The sequence below is a fragment of the Bacillus rossius genome, chromosome 5 (assembly GCF_032445375.1).
Source record: "Bacillus rossius redtenbacheri isolate Brsri chromosome 5, Brsri_v3, whole genome shotgun sequence".
In the NCBI taxonomy this organism is placed as follows: Eukaryota; Metazoa; Arthropoda; class Insecta; order Phasmatodea; family Bacillidae; genus Bacillus; species Bacillus rossius.
Genome location: NC_086333.1, coordinates 24,421,811 through 24,441,256, shown reverse-complemented (window position 1 = coordinate 24,441,256; position 19,446 = coordinate 24,421,811).

The window sequence follows — 19,446 nt, the reverse complement described above, 5'->3', positions numbered from 1 at the left end:
AAATCCTGCACAGACACTTTTGGTCATCCCGTGCTTTTCCCTTAACTAACTCATGCGGTCGTTTTGAATTGCCTATACCTAATATCGGCGGATGTTTTGCAACACGGGGGATCACAATTAAACTTTAAACTAAATGCACGTCTCCCAGCAAATTGCAGAACAAAAAATGCTTCATGCTCAGTAGTAGCTATTTTGTTTATGTGGCGCTGCAAGCGAGAAAACAACAAAACAGTACTCGCGCATGCGCTTATCCTAAATTGTTTGAGTTAGTCTTTAATAGTGATCTTGAACAAACAATCTACAATGCTTACAATTAATACTCTTAAAATTTATAACCGTGACATTCTTTTATAGCCATACTGTGTTATCAAATACATTTAAAAATATTAAATTCATGTTTACAGCTCCAAATGCTCCAACAGCTCCAAATGCTCCAAATGCTCCATATACTCCAAATGCTCCAAATGCTCCAACTGCTCTAAATTCTCCAAATGCTCCAACAGCTCCAAATGCTCCAACAGCTCCAAAGCTCTAACAGCTCCGAGTTTTATGCCGTAAATGTATGTTTTTAAAATGTTATTATTAAAATTTTATAAATTGAATTTTTCTATTAAATTAAAATCGGATCATAAATTAATATTTTCAAGATGGTGGTCATAACGGAATTTGCAACGATGACGTCATATACCATGATGACATAATCCATGATGACGTCAGAGGCTAATCGGAGGCTGTAGACATGGATGCTTAAGCTTCTATATAGAACAGGTGTTCTTTCTAAGGCAAAATGACTTTTGAAGATTTTAGAAATCCTAATTTTTGAATTATCAAATTTTTTGCGATTTTTTGGCGGGATTTTTTCCAAAAAAAAAAATGGAAATTCTGGTGAATTTTGAGGAATTTTGGGAAAGTTTTGGAAAATTTTGGCGAATTTTGACAGGCTTTGAAGGTCGAATTCAAGGTCAAGGTCAAAGGTCAATGTCACACTCATCCAAGATGGCCGCCGTGACGTCACAATCCAAGATGGCGGTCGGAACCAAAGGCACCACACCCTGGACCCTGCGCCAGCTCCGGCCAAACTATACTACTGTTATAGCAGATGTGCTTAAGATAGCTGCTGCAGATATTTGTCCTCTCACAAATCCTCTTTGGATAACCTTTACGTTTCTTGTGAAACAACCATTTGTACAGAACTGTGAGTGTCACGTGTTTTGATATACCATACTGATATGTTATTTTCTAATCAAATGTATTTTCTTTAGCATCAGGGAACCATTTACTATGTTTTCTGTTCAATCAAAAGGTCGGGTCATTATTCTGACAACCGAAAGATCTCAGGTATAGCTACAAAATTGCATTAACTTAGTGTTGATAGTAAGGGGAGGTAGCCGGATGTATCTACTTGTGGAATGGGGAAGCGGGTTTATGATCAGTGTTTGTAAACTTGCCCCCCCCCCCCCCCCTCACGAAGTGGTCGACAATGAACTAGGTCAGCATATTCTTGACTAACATTGTACGAAAGGGTATTCAAACAAGTCTGGAAGTGGAGGTGGTGATGATGGTGACATCATCTCCTGACGGTGGCTATCTTGGCTTAAAAGATTTATGGCAGTTTGGTGCTAGTGTTATATATTTGAACAAAAATATAATTTTGGCTGGGTACCGGACCAAGGGATGAACACATGTTGAGGTTTACTGGCAGAGACCTTAACCACAAGGCTAACAAAATTAATTTGAGGATAATTAAATAAATATATATATATGCTTTTAAAGTATGTTTCTAAAACAATAGTACTAGTGATGTTTGTTAGAGACAACTATGTTTAAAATTCAAAAAACAGTCTCCCAAAGGGTGCTATCTATGATTCTAGTGCAGGCTAGCAGAGGGTACCAAATTTGGTAATTTTGAATGGCCAGGTCGTCTGCTAGAGAGCATCAGATTTAAATTTTAAAAATCTGTTTGCTAAAAAGTGGAACATTTTAAATTTAAAAAAAATATTTGACATAGAATGCCATTGTCTTAAGTGCGTCGTTCACTAGGAAGCATAATCATAGATTTGCTTTTCATCTGTTGAAATAGGCCGTAGTAGCTTGTGCTCCATGTTCCTTTGTCAGCATTCCTGTTATTTGTAAAAATGACAGCAAAGGTAACATACACGAGGGTTGTCTAAAAAGTTTCCGACATCACCATGATGATTGCCGCCTTTATAAATAATAATTGGGAATGTCTTTGCACATGGTTCTGAATGCACTCTCTTAAATTTCAGTCATTTAGGACGCTCAGTTGTGTTTTAACAATTGTTTGTTTGAGTTCGTGCAAAATAGTGGTTTACGAAATTGATGGCCTCCTCATTCGACAAAAAAATCTATCCCCGGAGTATAATTTTTATTCAAGGGAACAAATAAGAGTCAATTGGTTTTATATTTGGAGAGTAAGGATTGTGTACAAGCATTTCAAACTGTAGTTTGTAGATTTTCATAATGGTAACCACTTAAGTTGGAGCTGGATCATTGTCTTAATGAAACAAAAAAATTGTTTCAGCAAATGTAAACTTTTTATGCGGTTTCTATCTTCATTTTGTCAAGTAATGTTTTTCCTTTTCAAGTTAATTGATTAAGACAACTCTATGACTATCCTTTTTAAGACATGATTCCCCTTAGCAGTTTTTGGTATTAAAAAATTTCATCATCACTTAAGCTGGTACGACCATGTTTGAACTTAGCTGCCCAAAATATCACTGTGATAAATTATGGTGTAGGCGTATTGCATTTCAAAAACCAATATTTAATGACATCTCGGTACTCAATTTTACATTTCCACAGAAACAAGAGCATCGACTCACGCAAACGATTGTTAAAAAACAAATGCATGTCTAAAACGGCTGATATTTCAGAAAGTATATTCCAAAGCATGCACAAACACTTTTCCCAATTTTTGTTGACGAGTGCTGCCATCTAAATGTTGAGGTCGGAAACTTTTCAGACAACTTTCTTGAATGTCCTGGTGTTGAAAAGGAATTGTAATTTTTTTTTGAGAGAAAAAGTCCCGGCGGATAGAGGAACAGAAGTGATAATCTAATTTAATGTTTGACTATTTAAACTTGTCCTTTTCTCACACGCTGAGAATTTCATCCACCATGCTTATGCACTATGTAAAATATACCAATGAGATATTTCACACTAATATGTGTTAAAAACTGTAACCTTGCAATCATCTGATTATGGGTTTGTGTAGTTTCTTTGCTTTATAATTTTCTAAAATTTATCTTATTACTTAAAGTGTAGACAAAGTGTAATTTTTTTTCGCGAAAGTTTAAAAGTTACTTATTTTGATCAAATATGGGCACAACTACTTCTTGAACTGTTTTAATTATTACCAGAGAGTGAAACTAGGTGAATATTAAGTAAATTACGCTTTGAGGTACTTGAATGAGCTTTAATCCTGGTAAAACAATGGTCAAAAATTGGTGAATGCAATTACTTGTTTTACTTTTTATGTAAACACTCTCTACAAAATTACAGTTTATTCTTATAACATTCACCACAATAATGTTTACCAAGCTAGTGGACAGATGCAAAACGTTTGTTACATATATTTTCGGTTTGAATCCGAACATCGAGCCCATGCTCTCTGACTTCATAAAGTCCAATTGTTCGCTACAGTAGAGTTCGAACAGTAAGATGTTGGGATTAGCTCGTGATTTAAACATAGCGTTTGAAGACAGGGCTTGCTTGATATAACTTATAACTTGATATAACATTAAATTTGTGTGCACCAAAAAGTGCTCTATCAATTAAGTGGTGCCATCACTTTTCAGGTAGAAGATCTTGCAGTTGACTTTATCGATATTCGTAATGGGGTGTTTTAAAATCGGCCAGTCCAACTCTCCATTCTCCATCTTACTCTAGGCGTGGGAAATAGATCGCTCGATGTTACGAAATACAGCTTGAAAAGATGATTGACAGTGACATGACTTATTTATTTACAAAAGTAAACAGAACTTAAATACAGAAATTCAATCAATTTATTTTTAGTTAAAATGCGAAGGCAAAAGTTACCCACGACAATGGTTATTCTAAATGTTAACTTTCTTAGGTTGGTTTTCTGCAGCTGCTCTTAACCTCCCAAGGTCCCTAAGGCAGGCAAAAACAAACGTAGAAAGCAACATTTTTTCTTGCCATTTTGCACATGTGCACCAGTCTTGCACAAGTGAGAATGAGCCATGGTCTTGTGGAGCCGGACTAGATTCCGATGAATACCCATTCTTAATATAGTCTTGGTTTCCAACTTTTTGAACAAAGTCCATGCTGTGCTTTTTCTCCTAATATTGCATTTGGCAAAATGCATATAGCTTTGGCTTCCTGTGACAATTTCATGTCAGCACGGTGCCGTGATTCAAGGCCCTTGCTTAGGGAATAGGAAATATCATATTCCTTGCTTTTATCATCAAATGAATTTATGCCCATGTCACCGCGAGCAACTATTTTGGCTACTACCGTTCGTGAAAATTACTTGCTTGCAAGACAGTATAAATTTGCTATGAAGTTTGGATGAATAAAACATTAAAACCTTTAAGTGCTTGCCTGGATAGTTTCATATCCAGGCGGGGCAAAGACCAACAGGAAAAAACCTGTAAATAACGAAATTAAGGAGAAACATTTTTATATAGGCAGGGAAATGTAAGCATAGTCCCAAAAAACTAGATGATACCAACAATACTTCTAGTGAGGTTATCTTTAAAAGATTTGTGCAATGGGAGTGCATGACTTGATGTAAGTTTTTGGACATACGCCATTGCTAAGAAACTGAGAAACCTGCAGGAACCCTAGTTATTCCATATGTTCAAGGGCTTTCAGAAAAAATAAGACGCCTAGGAAATAAATATGGACTTCAAACAGCATTCCGTTCTAAATCTACTATTAAAAGTATTGTTACCAAGGTGAAACCAGCCACAGAAAAATTACAAACTCACAACTGTGTGTATCAAATCCCCTGTGAATGTGGTCACATGTACATAGGTGAAACTGGCAGAGCTCTATCCACCCGAATCAAAGAACACAAAAACAACTGCAAGAAGGGTGAAACCCTAAAATCCAGACTTGCTGAACATTAATGGGAAAATAGCCACAAAATTCTCTGGGAAGACTCCACACCACTCATACAGGAATCCGATAAAATAAAAAGGAAAATCAAAGAATCAGCCTTCATTATTAGCAATAAAAATATTTTCAGCCAGCAGAGCATTGAATTAAAAAATATGTGGATCCCTTTGATAAAGAGAGAAACATCCCTGCAGCACAAAACAATAGCCAATACTCAACCCACCATAACCAATCCGCTTTAACTACATGGTGCACAGCCAATGGGGAGACAGCTCGTCTGTCATTGGCTGAGCAAGATGTAGCCCTTTCTCTGATAAATACCCTCATTTTCCAGCCCCTTCTCAGTCGCACCTGTGTTTCCGTACCATGTGCGTCTATGCCTGAGGACGGGAGCAGATAGCAGTTCCCGAAACGTCGCTTGTTTCTGTTTAAGGTAAAACTATTGTATTTGTTTGTTTTTTCGTTTTGTCATGTTTTTTGTCTCGCTTCAACTGTTGTGCTGAATTATTTTGGGTTTCAATATTTTTGTGTTGTCATCATTTGTGGGGATTTTTTCGTTCTCTCAGTACATTTTTCTTTGTTTTTTCTTTGTTTGCTGACCATATTCCTGTTTCGGAATATTTTGTGGTGTTCATATCCTTGTTGACAACAGCAATTGTTTGCTTAATTTTGTGTGTTTTTTGTATCTTTTTTTGAGTATTTTTATTTTTATTTTTATTTATTTATTTTATTTATTAGTTTTTCTTCAACAGAAAAAGTTCTTAGCAATGGCGTATGTCCAAAAACTTACATCAAGTCACTTCTAGTGAGGACAAAATATTACACAAAAGATTCCCCAGGAATGAAGCTTGTAAAAAGTGACCCGACCTCGGACCACTGTTCTATGTATACTTTGCCGCTTTTGCACCTGTAACCAGTGATGACTTATAGCATAAATAAATGAAAGAATAAAGTGGTCCAATTTTCGAAGGAAGTAAATTCCACACCTACTGATGATGTATAATGTGTTTAAGATGTTATTAAACTATCTTAAGGCCTTTGTGAATTGTGGTTTTCGTTAAAAACCCACGAAGGTATTCGGAGAAGTATTAGCGAAAATATTGTAAACTTCTAAATTTCACTCGCGTAATTTAGAGAAACAATGATCCAAAATCTGGAATATTTAAGGACCATGTGCATGATAAATATCCCATAATAGCTAGCCATTTATTTTTCAGAAATAATAGGAGCCAGATTACATTTACTGTAAATTGACAAGAAAGTCAATATTGTTTACTGGGATGACCAGAACGAATAACACAATGGATTGACACTTCTGATGGCTTCGCAGAGTATGGGGAATCTTTTGCAAACTAACAAAATAATGTACATTTTTGAAGAACTAATGGATTCGGGAGTATAACAATTATAGCAAAGTAGTGATCGCAGGTGAACTGCATAAAAAGAAAAAATGCAACTATCTATGCCGAAAGTTGATCATGCAAGGACCAAATGACAATTGTCAGAGATTTGCTAGAAATGATCAAATATGCCTTTGTGAATAAGGACTTTTAAGTACATTCTCGTTGGATTCGATACTTATTCGAAGTATATTTGGACTATGCCAATAACGAAACACCGCCGAAGATACAAATGTCATGACAGATGTTTTGAATTAAACCTGTAAGCCATTATTATTGCAGTCGGACGATGGGAAAGAATATTTTAATGTGTTATTCAAAGCCTTGATAAGAAATTATAACATTTATAACCTTTCTACATTTAGTGGCGTGAAGGTATCGATAGCGGAATGTGTTATTCGTACAATAAAGAATAAACTTTACAGCAAGTGGAAATTACAATTATCTGGGTTTCTTGCCGAAAGAAATAAGCGAATACAATTCCACCATGTATTCTACCATGCAAATGAAGACCAATGTTGTGAAAAACCATCGAATGCTTCGAAATGTTTACTCCAATACCAAGAAACTGTATCCAATAATAAAGAAAGATAATAATGGTGACATTGTGGAGTTCTCAGAAAGAAATGGTGTTTTTCAGAGAGCTGGACATTGCGAATATTCCATGTTTTTTTGTATCCGTAGCGCTTTTCTGCGCAATATTTTTTGGAAGATTTAAATAGGAAACATTATTTAGGGGATTCTACCAGGAAGACATAAAGAAACCTAAAAATTAAAACAAAATAATGTATAGCCTTAATCCGATGGCTCTTTTATGTACTCGAGTTCGATTCAGAAGAAGATAACAAAATATTTTTGAGACATTGATTACAATACATTTTTTGGGAAACTGAGTTTTAACTGTTTAATAATGTGTGGCTGTATATAACATTTATATGTACCTAAGGACACATACTTTTTATTCATGTACACTACCTCGGTGCCTGCACTGCTCATGTGCTAGCTTTGAGTGAGGTCTAGTGTAGTAGCGGTGCCGATCTGGGCCTCGGCAGGGTCGATGGAAGTATCTGAAGATCCTCGCTAGTAGTTTTGTCTCCCCTCCACCCCCTAGTGGGGTCGCACGCCAAGGGAACCGGTGCCTAGAGGCGGAGCCAGTTGACCACTGCTGTGTGCTCGCTCAGGGGTTGCTGCGAAGAAAACTTGGTACATGTGCACTGGCAGAGCCACCTGAATTTATTTTTTCATTTGACACTTTTTCTTGATGAATGTATGATTCTTCAACTGAAAATGAACAAACCTTTCCATTAACAATTTGAGTTTATCTATCAATGTTAAATACTAACGAACCTACTTGTCTGAATACCACAAATAAATAACTTAAATATACATGTTCTCAGTTTGAAAGGAATTTAAGTTTTTCTTACCTGCATTACTGCCTTCATCACTTTACAAGCCGCTGTCTGAACTGCTCCACCACGGACGCGAATCATCGATGGACGCGGAGCTAGTCAGTGTCAAATGAGCGCTATGTCGTAACTCAGAATTTGAAGATAAATATTGGTTCCTCACAGTATGTAAGACTGCAGATGATGCTGCTATATCGCCAGCTTTTGTCACTAGGGCATGAGTGAGGATCTTCACCATAAATGGATGCTACACAATGCTTGAAGCTTGATGCTCTATACTGGATGGTTACATTGGTGCTGCACGAGACTCGATGCTGTATGCCGATGTGGATGCTGGACTAGGCCGGGTACCAGTAAGACCTAATATCATGAGAAAATTAAAATACCTCGTAGCTATATCTTCATCGTTATATTGAAGTCATTACATGAATTAAGATTGCTGGTTAAGATAATATTACAAAGTCCAGCAATTAGCCTGGAGTTAAAGTGAAACTTAATAAACCTACTGAGCTGATGGAAGCATTAAGAATAAGCGGCGGTCAAATTGGTGCAGTAAACAGAGGTAACTGAAGATACTTTGACCACAAGTTAGTATTTATAGGGTAAAAAGAAGTCGGGAGTAGGAGATGTGCGAATAATAAGGTGGAAATTGTGGAAGGGTGGAGAAAGGGGGAAATATTTGCGAGAATAATTAAGGGGCAGTGTTGTGTTGAGGGGTGGGGGTAGTTGTGATAGGAAATGGTGAGGGGATATAATTTCATCTATGAATTGGTATTAGTGGTGGGGTCAGTATGCAAGCTATTACCATGGGGGAAGAATTATTTAAACACCGAGTTTGAACCAAGCACTTCAAGCTCCATGATGTAAGTGCATTTTTACTAAACTCGGAATTGAATAGTTTTTTAATTTTTTTTTCTTTAAAATTTTAAACAATAATTATGTATTTTTAAGAATATTTCAATATTGCTGAATTCAAGAAAGCAGTATGTGCTAGAACACAAATGGGTGTAATCGCAGATGGCGGAAACTTCTACATAACGAAAGGTCGAAAGTTTTATAAAACAAAATGGCCGCTAGGCTAAGATAGATGATAGAGTCAAGGTTATGCAAGATCGTTTGCCAGTTTTAAGATCAAGGTTAAAGGTCATCCAAGATAGCCACTGTGAAATCACAATCCAAACTTATGACCAGTAATTCCAATGAAACCCTGAACCCTGGGCTCGGAGGAATTTTGTAAAATTTTTAAGATGCTCTTGTATTAAATTTTTTAATTATGTCAAAATATCTACATATCTGTGCTACGAAAATTTATAACTTCAAAAATGATCCATCTGCAACCTCCACTAAATATATATGAATAGTTGAGTGGCAAATGAGACGTGTAGTGTTGGATCAACATGTGTATTTGTGCGTAGTGCTTGTGCACGACTGCGCATGCGCACTGCGATGAGAACCAGACCTGAAGAGCACGCAGCCGCTGCCGGTCGGCGGAGCGCTCCACAGCACAGACACGTCCGCCTTGGGAGCGAGCGAGGCCTGCTGCACGGCGCCGGGACACAGCTCGCTGAGCGCCGTGAACGTGTCGCCCAGCAGCGAGAAGCCGCCTGCCTTCTGGCCCTTCTCGCCCTTCTGGTCCGCCCGCGGCACCGCAGTCAGCGTGAAGGCCGTGAAGCGGCGCTCTCCCAGCGCCTTCAGGCTCACTGCAACACGCACCGCGCTCTCAGCCGTCCACTGGCGAGTCTCGTCGATATCTCGATGCCATATCAAAATATAGCTCGATCTGTCGAGGGTGATGTCTCAAAGGTAACTAGTCGAAGTCTACAAATCACTGTGCCTATACGAAATGCGTCTGGTACACATCTAATTGTGATAATATTAAAACAAACTTTTCAAATATTTCATCGATATATATTAAGTTATTTATATAATAAAATACAATTCATGACAAATATTAAAAACAAAAATTAGAAACAAACATTGCAGTGTGATAATTAGGTAAAAAAATGAAAACTAATCTACAAAGACCTAGCAGTAAAATCAATCTCCTTGGAGGCCAAAAAAATAAAAGCAACTTTAAGGCCGCCGTCTGGCCGGAGTGTATGTGAGTTAGTGAGACGTGATGATAAGCGCGACGCTTGCTGGTATTTCTTAACGGCATATGCTAAATAAACACTTTAAAATGGAGTACATTTAAAGTCATAATTGACTAAATTTATGAAATCTGTAGATGTAATTAAAATTATATGCTTATGCACAAATAATATGCAGCTGTATAAGTACTATACAAATGTAAGTTTGGCAGCAGGAGTAAGATTGTGGATGGGGGATGGAGTTAATTACGAAGGCCATTAGATATATCGGTCGCCATTTCGGATGACATTCACCAGTAACATTTGACCTTGACATTTTACATTGATTTCTAAACTAGACCTTAGCCCTTAAACTTGACTTCGACATTGACCTCAGCCACCAGATTGAATTCCGCTATCTTGAATTCCGCGATTTTGTAATCTAGTGATCTTTCGTATATGTTACACTTTCCGTTATGAAAGAATCCTCCACCATATTAAACGATGTCACAGCCTCCATTTTGTTTTCGTCTGCTGGAAGTCGCCATCTTTGATTCTGAAATCACAACCACCATTCTTTTTATTTTGCTGGAGGTCGCCATGTTAGATGATGTCACAGCCACCATATTGTTTTATTTCTTAGCTAAAGGTCACCATATTGGAGTATGTAATGTCTGCCATCTTTGTTTCTGCTGTTTGTTCCTAGAGTGTGCCAGCATCGCTGTCTCATGCACATAAGGTCGATGTTCATTACGTACCAGTGTTGTTATGATCCAGATTATATTAAATTTATTTTTTATACAAAATACTTGGGAATCGAGGTGATTTTAATCATGACAGCTTAAAAAACATACACATACACATATGACCACATACCCATCAAGACAAAAACAGTTTCAAAATTAAATAATGTATGTGTATATATAACTCTCATATTCGTACATGTATATTTTTTATTCTGAAGGTATAATAGCATCACCTGCTAAAAATCGTTACCACTATCTTTAGTTAAAGAACTTGATTTTAGGAACTCTAGTTATCACACCGACTGCTAGACGACATTGAAACCATCTTGTATTTATTTCTCGATACTAGAAGTGCTAGTGTCACATAGTACACACAACATCTGCTAGTGGGTGCTGCTACGATATTAGTTTAATATTTACCCACTAGAGTACAGTAATATTTAATACCATCGCATCCGCCATTATTTCGGCCATCTTGAATATTGTAATTACTGCCCTAAAAATTCATAAAAAAAAAAATTAAAAACCATCAAATAGATCAGCAATTAATATTCTGGTTGACTCGATTGATTCCTGTCCTTAGTAGATATTATTCTTGTTCGAGGAAAAAGTGTTTATTTTATATTTTAGAAAAATTAAAATAACATAGTGAAAAATACAAAAAGCTGTTGAAATTCCTCATCTACCAGAGGCCAGAAATCCGCTGATGCCAACCTGACCGCCCACATTAAAATCTGTAATTATCAACCTAGATATATAGAAAAAAGTAGCAAAAAACCCGTGTAAAAAATGGTCAATTAATGCAATAATTAATTTCATCAATTTTAGTCCTAGATTATATCCTTGGTCGATGCGAAACCGAAATTTAGGCTCGAAAATATTAATAAATTAATCATCCTCGCTACGAAAAATGAATCCATAAAAGGCAACTGTCTGACGAAATAAATTTGTTTTTCAATATCACTGTGTCTACCATGGACACATTTTATACATGAAATTTGATGTAGAAAAATCTAAAATAATGCCGAGTGTGATTAATATACGAAAAGAAATCATATTAGGAAATATGTTACAAATTTTCTCCCATTTTAAATCCTAAACATTATTCTGTTTAAAAAGATGGTAATAACCTAGTCGAACCGACCTCAACCCAACACAGGCAGATCAGACAGTTTTTTTTTATTTCCTACAATTTTTCTGAAAGTCGGTGCATTTGATGTTCTTCGGGTAGTTTCGAAACAGTTATGATGCATTTCGTTTGCTGATGTAGGCAGGGTGACTGAAAATAATTATGAAGTGGTATAGGTGGTTTCGGAACAGTTGCGATGAATTTATGTGCTTTGTGTGGGAAAGTTGTGTAAGTAAAGTTGGCTTCATTCCATTATTTCATGACATGCGAGACTCTACTAAAACATGTCACAATGGTCGACGAAAAAGAACATTTCTAGCGGAAATTATGAAGTACAGTATTTTTAATGCAAACAATTTACAAGTAAGTATAAAATAAAAAATAAATACAAATTAATGCCCGAGTCGAAAAAAATAATAAAATTGACTCGTGACACAAAAATTGATTAAAGGAATGATATGTTTAAATGCAGGTTAGATCTACGTTGTAAATCTTGGTCCACACACCTAACAGTAACTTTTGTAACAAAAAATGAGCTTTAACTTTAACACGCAATAATGACAAATATATTATAGGGTGGGTTCACTATAATACATTTTAATTTGGCACACCAATACGGTATGTACCCTAGTGTTTACAAAAGTGACTATATTGCTTTATGTTGCTACACGTGGGTCCACCATCCTTGTCCCACATTTCCATTCATCAACTTCCGTTCCATTTTCACGAAATTTCTTCTACCAAATGCCGTATACCAAGAGCTAAGATGTTTACACATCAAAAACTTTCCAAGTTGATCAACCATCTCACAGTTGAAAATTGTTAAAAAAGATGTGACGAAATAGCACAAACGTTATCTCTAGTTAATTGAGCAAGATAATTAACTCACTCAACGACATGAATTTCTGTTGAACCGTGCTCTTTTTTAAATATTTTACCAGACTGTTTACTAAGAGGATTGTCATAAAATCTCGTTTTTTATTGTGTAAGTTATTATTATCCAGAGTCATGGGAGATAGGACCTTCAGTAAAGCAACTGATTAGAGACTGGGTGCTCATTACTTGGTAGCCTAGTGTAAGAAAGCATCTCCTTACCACAGAAGCAGTCATGCATGGCTATCCGGGATCCGCAGTTCGACTTTAAGCATGAGGTCTGGTGTGATGGCTCGCTACGATTCATTATATTTCGCAATGCCGGAGAAACATATCACATGTCTTTAGATACTCAGCTGCTGTTCAGATGTAACGCAAACAGGCGTTTATGAAATATGCACACAAAATTATTTAACAAGGTTTAAAAAGTCCTGAGGTCAAAAAAAATTCTAAGATTTTTTTTATATTTTTTTTACGAACATATAATCGTTTATGTGCCACTTCACAGCTGTTGTGGAGCATGAATTTATTTAGCTTTTACTGCAAACTGGGTGCTACAATTTTTCATGATCTTCTGTTACATTTAATTTTATTTAATAGTATACATTTATTTATATGATATGTAACTAAGTTCAACTGAAATTACTGAAATTTGTTTTTAAGATTTTTATTATGTAAGGGCAACGTCATAACATTCATACATGAAGTTTTGTTATTGATAAATGTTTTATCTATGCATTAAGAATTCAATAAATGAACTGAAATAATATTGGTTTAAAATAAATGATATTAAAACATTGTATCAAACATAAATTATTGTTTTAAGTAATAAGGGAACATAAATTGCCATTATTTTTTTTTGCGCTAAAGTGAAAGATAGTATAAGAAATTTCTTTTAAAAATGTGGCCAATTTGAACTGTTACATCTTCACTTTTGGAAGGTCGTAAGTTTCTTTCCTGTCTAAGTCTAGTCAGTCAGCACGTAGTTGCATAAATTTGTGATCAAATGAATTTATCTACACAAATGTTGGAAAACAACTTTTAACTTTTAAACACTGCATTTGTTAAGTTTTGTTATATATTTCTCCATGATCACGTGTTATGTATATTTTAAAAGATGTGTTATATTATGAATAATTTTTTATGCGTAGTAGCATTCCACGACCATCGCCATGAGGTAGTCAACATGAATGGACTCCGCTAAGTTCCATAGTGAGGATTTTCCTGTTGTACTGGCTGCCAAAGGGATAAGCGAAAATTACAATCAGGAAAGCAAAATACCAAAATTTTCTTTTAAGTATAACACATGGGGACAAATTTGCTAGAAATGGCTCTCTTAACTTGACCACCTTCAACTATCTTCATGTTCTGAAAGTTCTTATTCTTCGTTAAAAATATTTTTAAATATCAACAGCCGCAGGACCTTCATTTATAGACTACTTTTAGGTTATTGAATTATTAAATATAATTTGTTATGTTGTCGTGTAAACGTATATATTATGCATTGTGTTGTAGTGTGCGTATTTCTCATGTGAAATGATAAATTGTCTTTGTGTGGTGTCTTTTGCATTAAAATATTGCTTTTCCTCTCTCCTTGAATTATATTATATTTTTATTGACTTCAATACCTTTACTAATAAAGTGAGCATTAATGAGAGTTATTTAAAAAATACTTTCTCAGCCGAATGTATAACTAGTTATATCCAAGGCTCAATAAAGTCATTAAGAACACAAAATTAATTTTTCAATAATTTATATCCACAGCAATGATCTACATTAGATAAATCCACATACACTGCGACTGTATTGTATTGTATTTATTTATACTTTATTTTTTATCTATAAACTGTAATTAAAGTAACATTAATTTTTTTTTTATTTTTTTTTTTTTGAAACCGAAAACCTAAATATTCATTAAGAGGCTGGATCAGGCTTTGGAGAAGGCAAGAAAATTGCCAGACCTATTTTTTTTTTCAATTTTATTAAATAAAATATTAAATTAAATTTTGTACTTCATATAAATATATTGACACAACTTAAGGCTATTTTATTATTACATGGAATTGTGTCGTTTTTATAGTCAAATTTACTTGATAGAGGATTTTGTACACAGCTGGTTTGATAATTTTTTCCACACTCTTTGCTCAAGAAACTTGATTTAAAGCTGTTTAACTTCACATAGTTTTGCTCAGAATCTTGCAACGGGGCTTCAATGTTGTAGTAGTAATCTACGATGCAAACATATTTATATTCTTTGCTCATACAAGTGAGATATTACACGAGTGTCACAACATGATGCATTTGTGATCCTAGCCACATAAGTATTGACAAGGAAGTTGTGATATTTATGGTAATTCTGTCACACATGTAATAAATTGGTTACGGTGCAGTTTTATAGATCAAAAGGTACAACAAAGTTCTGCCAATGTGTATTTGTAGTCTAACAAGAACAGTATTTTTTCTTCAGTTCAAAAGACACCAAGAAAGCATTGTAGTAGTAGGAAATAGAGAGTTTGACGCCTGGCACAAGATCCATTATCCGGCGGCCATCTTGGATTGTGACATCATCGCTTAACCGTTAATCCGTCTTCCATCTTGGATGAAGTCAACGTAAAACCATACGCCATTATGGATTAATCCAGTAATCCATTTGCATCTTGGATTTTACCTTAACCCGACATTTAACATTGACATTTGACCCTGGCGACCATATTGGATTCCGCCATTTTGTTTTTCTAGAACATTTTGCCATCTTATGTCATCATCATTGCACTTTTCGTAATGGTCGCCATCTTGGATGTGTGTGAAATCACCATTGTACTTATTGTTATGGCCGTCATCTTGTATTGTAATTCGACTTTTTGAAATTTCGATTTTTAAAATTCGAATTTTACCTTAGCCGCTATATTTTTTTTTCATCTGCTGGTTACCACCATCTTGTTTTCGTTTGTATGTTGGCATCCATCTTATTTTCAAAGCTTAAAGTTAGGTGGTGCCACGGTTATTGATGAGTTTTATTTTGTTAAAAAATCTCGTTATTGAAGTGGCCAACCGAGGGATACCACAGCATGTTGATTTTGGAAAACATACATCTTTAACTGATCGGTTAGCAGATCATTTGTAGAATAAATATATATATATGGTATGTATGCTTACAAAGTTTGTATTTAAGCCAATATCAGTAGTGATATACAGCAGGGCTACCAGAATACAAAAAATAAGCAGACTGATGTATTTGAGCAGCACAACCCAGCTGTATCAGTAAAAGTCTACAACCTCGGCAAATAGAAAAAGGTTGCTCCAATCAACGTCGTGGATGAGGAGAAGGAGCTGCATTTTGACGTTATGCTGATATCCGATTTCTATCACAAGCACCACTGCCTTATAACAAACATTTCGCGATTTTTAAGCTCACAGCTGACTGAACATAATGGTCGGGTATATATTTTCAAGAGATGTTTTAAGACATCTGATGATCAACCCCGAGTGACTGGCATTATGGGGCAGTATTGCCTTCAACAATACAGGAGTTACTGTGATACTCATGCACCTGTATGTGTGAAGATGCCATTTATTGACAAAAATGGAAACCCACCAAGGCTGGAATTTCCACTTTCCATCTGCCTATCATTATACATGCAGATTCCGAGGCTATTCTGACCAAAGTGGACTTGTGTCAGCCTAAACCTATTGCTGCATACACAGAGACATATCAGAAGCACGAGCCATATAGCTATGGTATCTATGTCATAGTTGTTAAAGCATGTATACTTGTGAACCTTACAGCTGAATTGACACAAGAACCGATCATATATCAGGTGTAGATGCTGTGAGCAAGTTCATGGAGGAGATCTTGGATATTGGAAACAAATTGAAGAGATATATGCCACCTCCATCCCAATGACATTTCTGATGCGAGCTCAGTATGATACATTCCACCATGAACTGCATTGCTGCTACTGCCAGAAGCCCTTCACTACATCGAAAACAAAGTGAAGGATCATGGCCACTTTACTGGAAATTAAATTGGACCTTTATGCCATGGCTGCAACATTTTGCATCGCAGACCGAATAAGCTAGTCTTCATCCATAATATTGGCTATGATCTGAAATTTATTGTTAAGCAGCTTGGGTATGATACCAAAGATATCTTCATCATACCACATAGCAAAGAAAAAATAATTACATTCTCGAAGAATCAAGGTGATAGGTTCTCTGTGCAGTTTATTAACAGATTTAGGTTAATGGCATGCTCACTGTCTGAACTTGCACAAAACCTACCACCAGCGCAGTTTGTCAACACACTGAAATTTTTTGATCCTGCTTGTGTGCAGTTCTTTATGCATAAGGGTGTATTCCCGTACGACCATGTTGATTTCTGAGAGCGTTTGAATGAACCGCAGCTGCCATCCAAAGATGCATTCTTCAACACCCTCACCGACTCTAACATCAGAGACGAGGATTATGTTTGTACCCACAATGTCCGGGATGCCTTTCATTTCTCAACATAAGGAGACTATAGTGATGTATACATAAAATCTGATGTTTTCATTTTATGTGAGGTTTTCAAAAGCTTCCACCACATTTGTCTTGATATCTATGATTTGGATTGTGCAAATTATTTCAGTGCACCCGGCTTTACATTTGATGCCATGCTCAAGTCTACACATGTTCCGTTGGACCTGTTCATGGTCTATGACATGTATTTATTTGTAGATTCAGGAACAGAAGTGGGGTGGCACAGTGCATGAAGAAGAATTGCATGGTAAACAATAATGCATGACTTTACCAAGCCTTCGTCATTTATTAACTACCCAGATGCCAACAATTTGTATGGTTGGGCCATGTCTTGTCCTTTTCACACAAGGTGAATTTCAATGAAGCGATGACACAAACGTACATTTAACCAGCATGTCAGATGACTGCGATACTGGCTTCATTGAGGAGTGTGATGTTGAGTATCCCAAACAACTACACTCCTCCCACTGAGACTTGCCCTTTCTTCATAAGAATGAGATTCCTTACAATTGCACACAATCTAAACTTCTCATCAATCTCTCCACAAAATATCACTATGTTGTCTACTACATGAATCTGAAACAAGCAATTCTCCACGGTCTCCGCCCAACTCATGTCCACAGAGTCCTACAGTTTCGCAAGTTGGCATGATTTCAGCCATACATTGCCTTAAAAACTGGAAAATGGCAATTCGCACAGAATGACTTTGAGAAAGACTTCTTTAAACAAGCTAATAATGCTTCTTTTGTAAAATTAATGGAGGCGAAACTGAAGAGGCAAATAATGGAACTGGTGTTCAGCGACGAGCACCTCCACAAGCTTGTGGCTCATCCCACCTTCAAGGACTATACAGTCTATGATAAGAGTCTCGCACTGGTACATTTTCGGCAAAAGAACATCATGTTCAACAAGCCAATATTTGCTTGCATTGCCATTCTTGACCTCCCCAAGACATTGATGTATCGCTACCATTACGACGTGATGAAACCAGGATATGATGGATACGGACAGATTTATTTACCAGTTTGGTAACCCCTGATTTCTACTATTATTTATAGTCCGACCATGCACTACTAGGACACTTTGACATAGCAACTACACCACCAACCATGTACTGCACTCTCCGACCAATGCAAAATATATTGGGAAATTTAATGATGAGTGCTTTGGTCGCCCCTTGACATAGTTCGTTAGTCTGAGGGCTAAGCTGTATTCTCTCAAGTGTGGTGGTGTTGTCACCAAGAAGGCTTAAGAGAGAAGTGTGTGATTAGGAAGCATATCACTTTTGAGGACGACCTGCGCACTGTACACCAGTAGTCCGAATTGCGAGTAAAGATACGATCAATTCGCTCCTACCATCATGATGTCTATTATGAGTTCACCAGCAAAGCTAGCACTAACATTGACAGATGACAAGAGAATTATTCAGGACGATAGTATATACACTACCCGATGGCTACGTCGGGTAATAAAAGACTATTGTGATATTAATGCTTTTTATTTAGGCCTTTCAACGACCTCGTTTGCTGTCAATTTTTGTACATAATGATGGAAAGTGTGTTTCAGCGATTCTTTTTTCCTCCTAAATTTACTATTTTCCCTCCCAGAGTGTTCCTAATGGGAATTGTATCTTTTTCAGCTGTCGGTGCTGAAGCTATGAAGGGTTTGTCGCTACTTCTGACATCCAGGTAAACATGGACACACGGGCCTCTCGGAAAAATTCGCTATGTATAAAATAATAAGTTCACACATTCAGTGGTGTACCACATGAAACATAATTTTCTCTAAGCTTATTTGGAAAGCAGCATACCACGGTTACCACAATTCTGAGTCTTGAAATCATGGTCACTATTAAAATGGTTTTTAATACTATTATAACATTAAATATTATCTCTAACACTTCCTAAAATATGTCTTTCACAACTTCAAGAAGAAGAGTCTACACAACACTATGTCTATAAACCACTCACCTTATAAGCATAATTACATCACTATAAATAATATAAAAGCTAATTAAAATATTTATTAAGTATTAATAAACATATTTATAACAATATTAATAACTGAAAATTATCATGTTAAGTAAGTCCGATCTATACATTATATACATTTTATCATTACGATACACTTTTAATAAGTAGGTATGCTATGTTGACCTTATTACAGTATGCATACATTAAAAAAAAATTCTTACTTAAAATA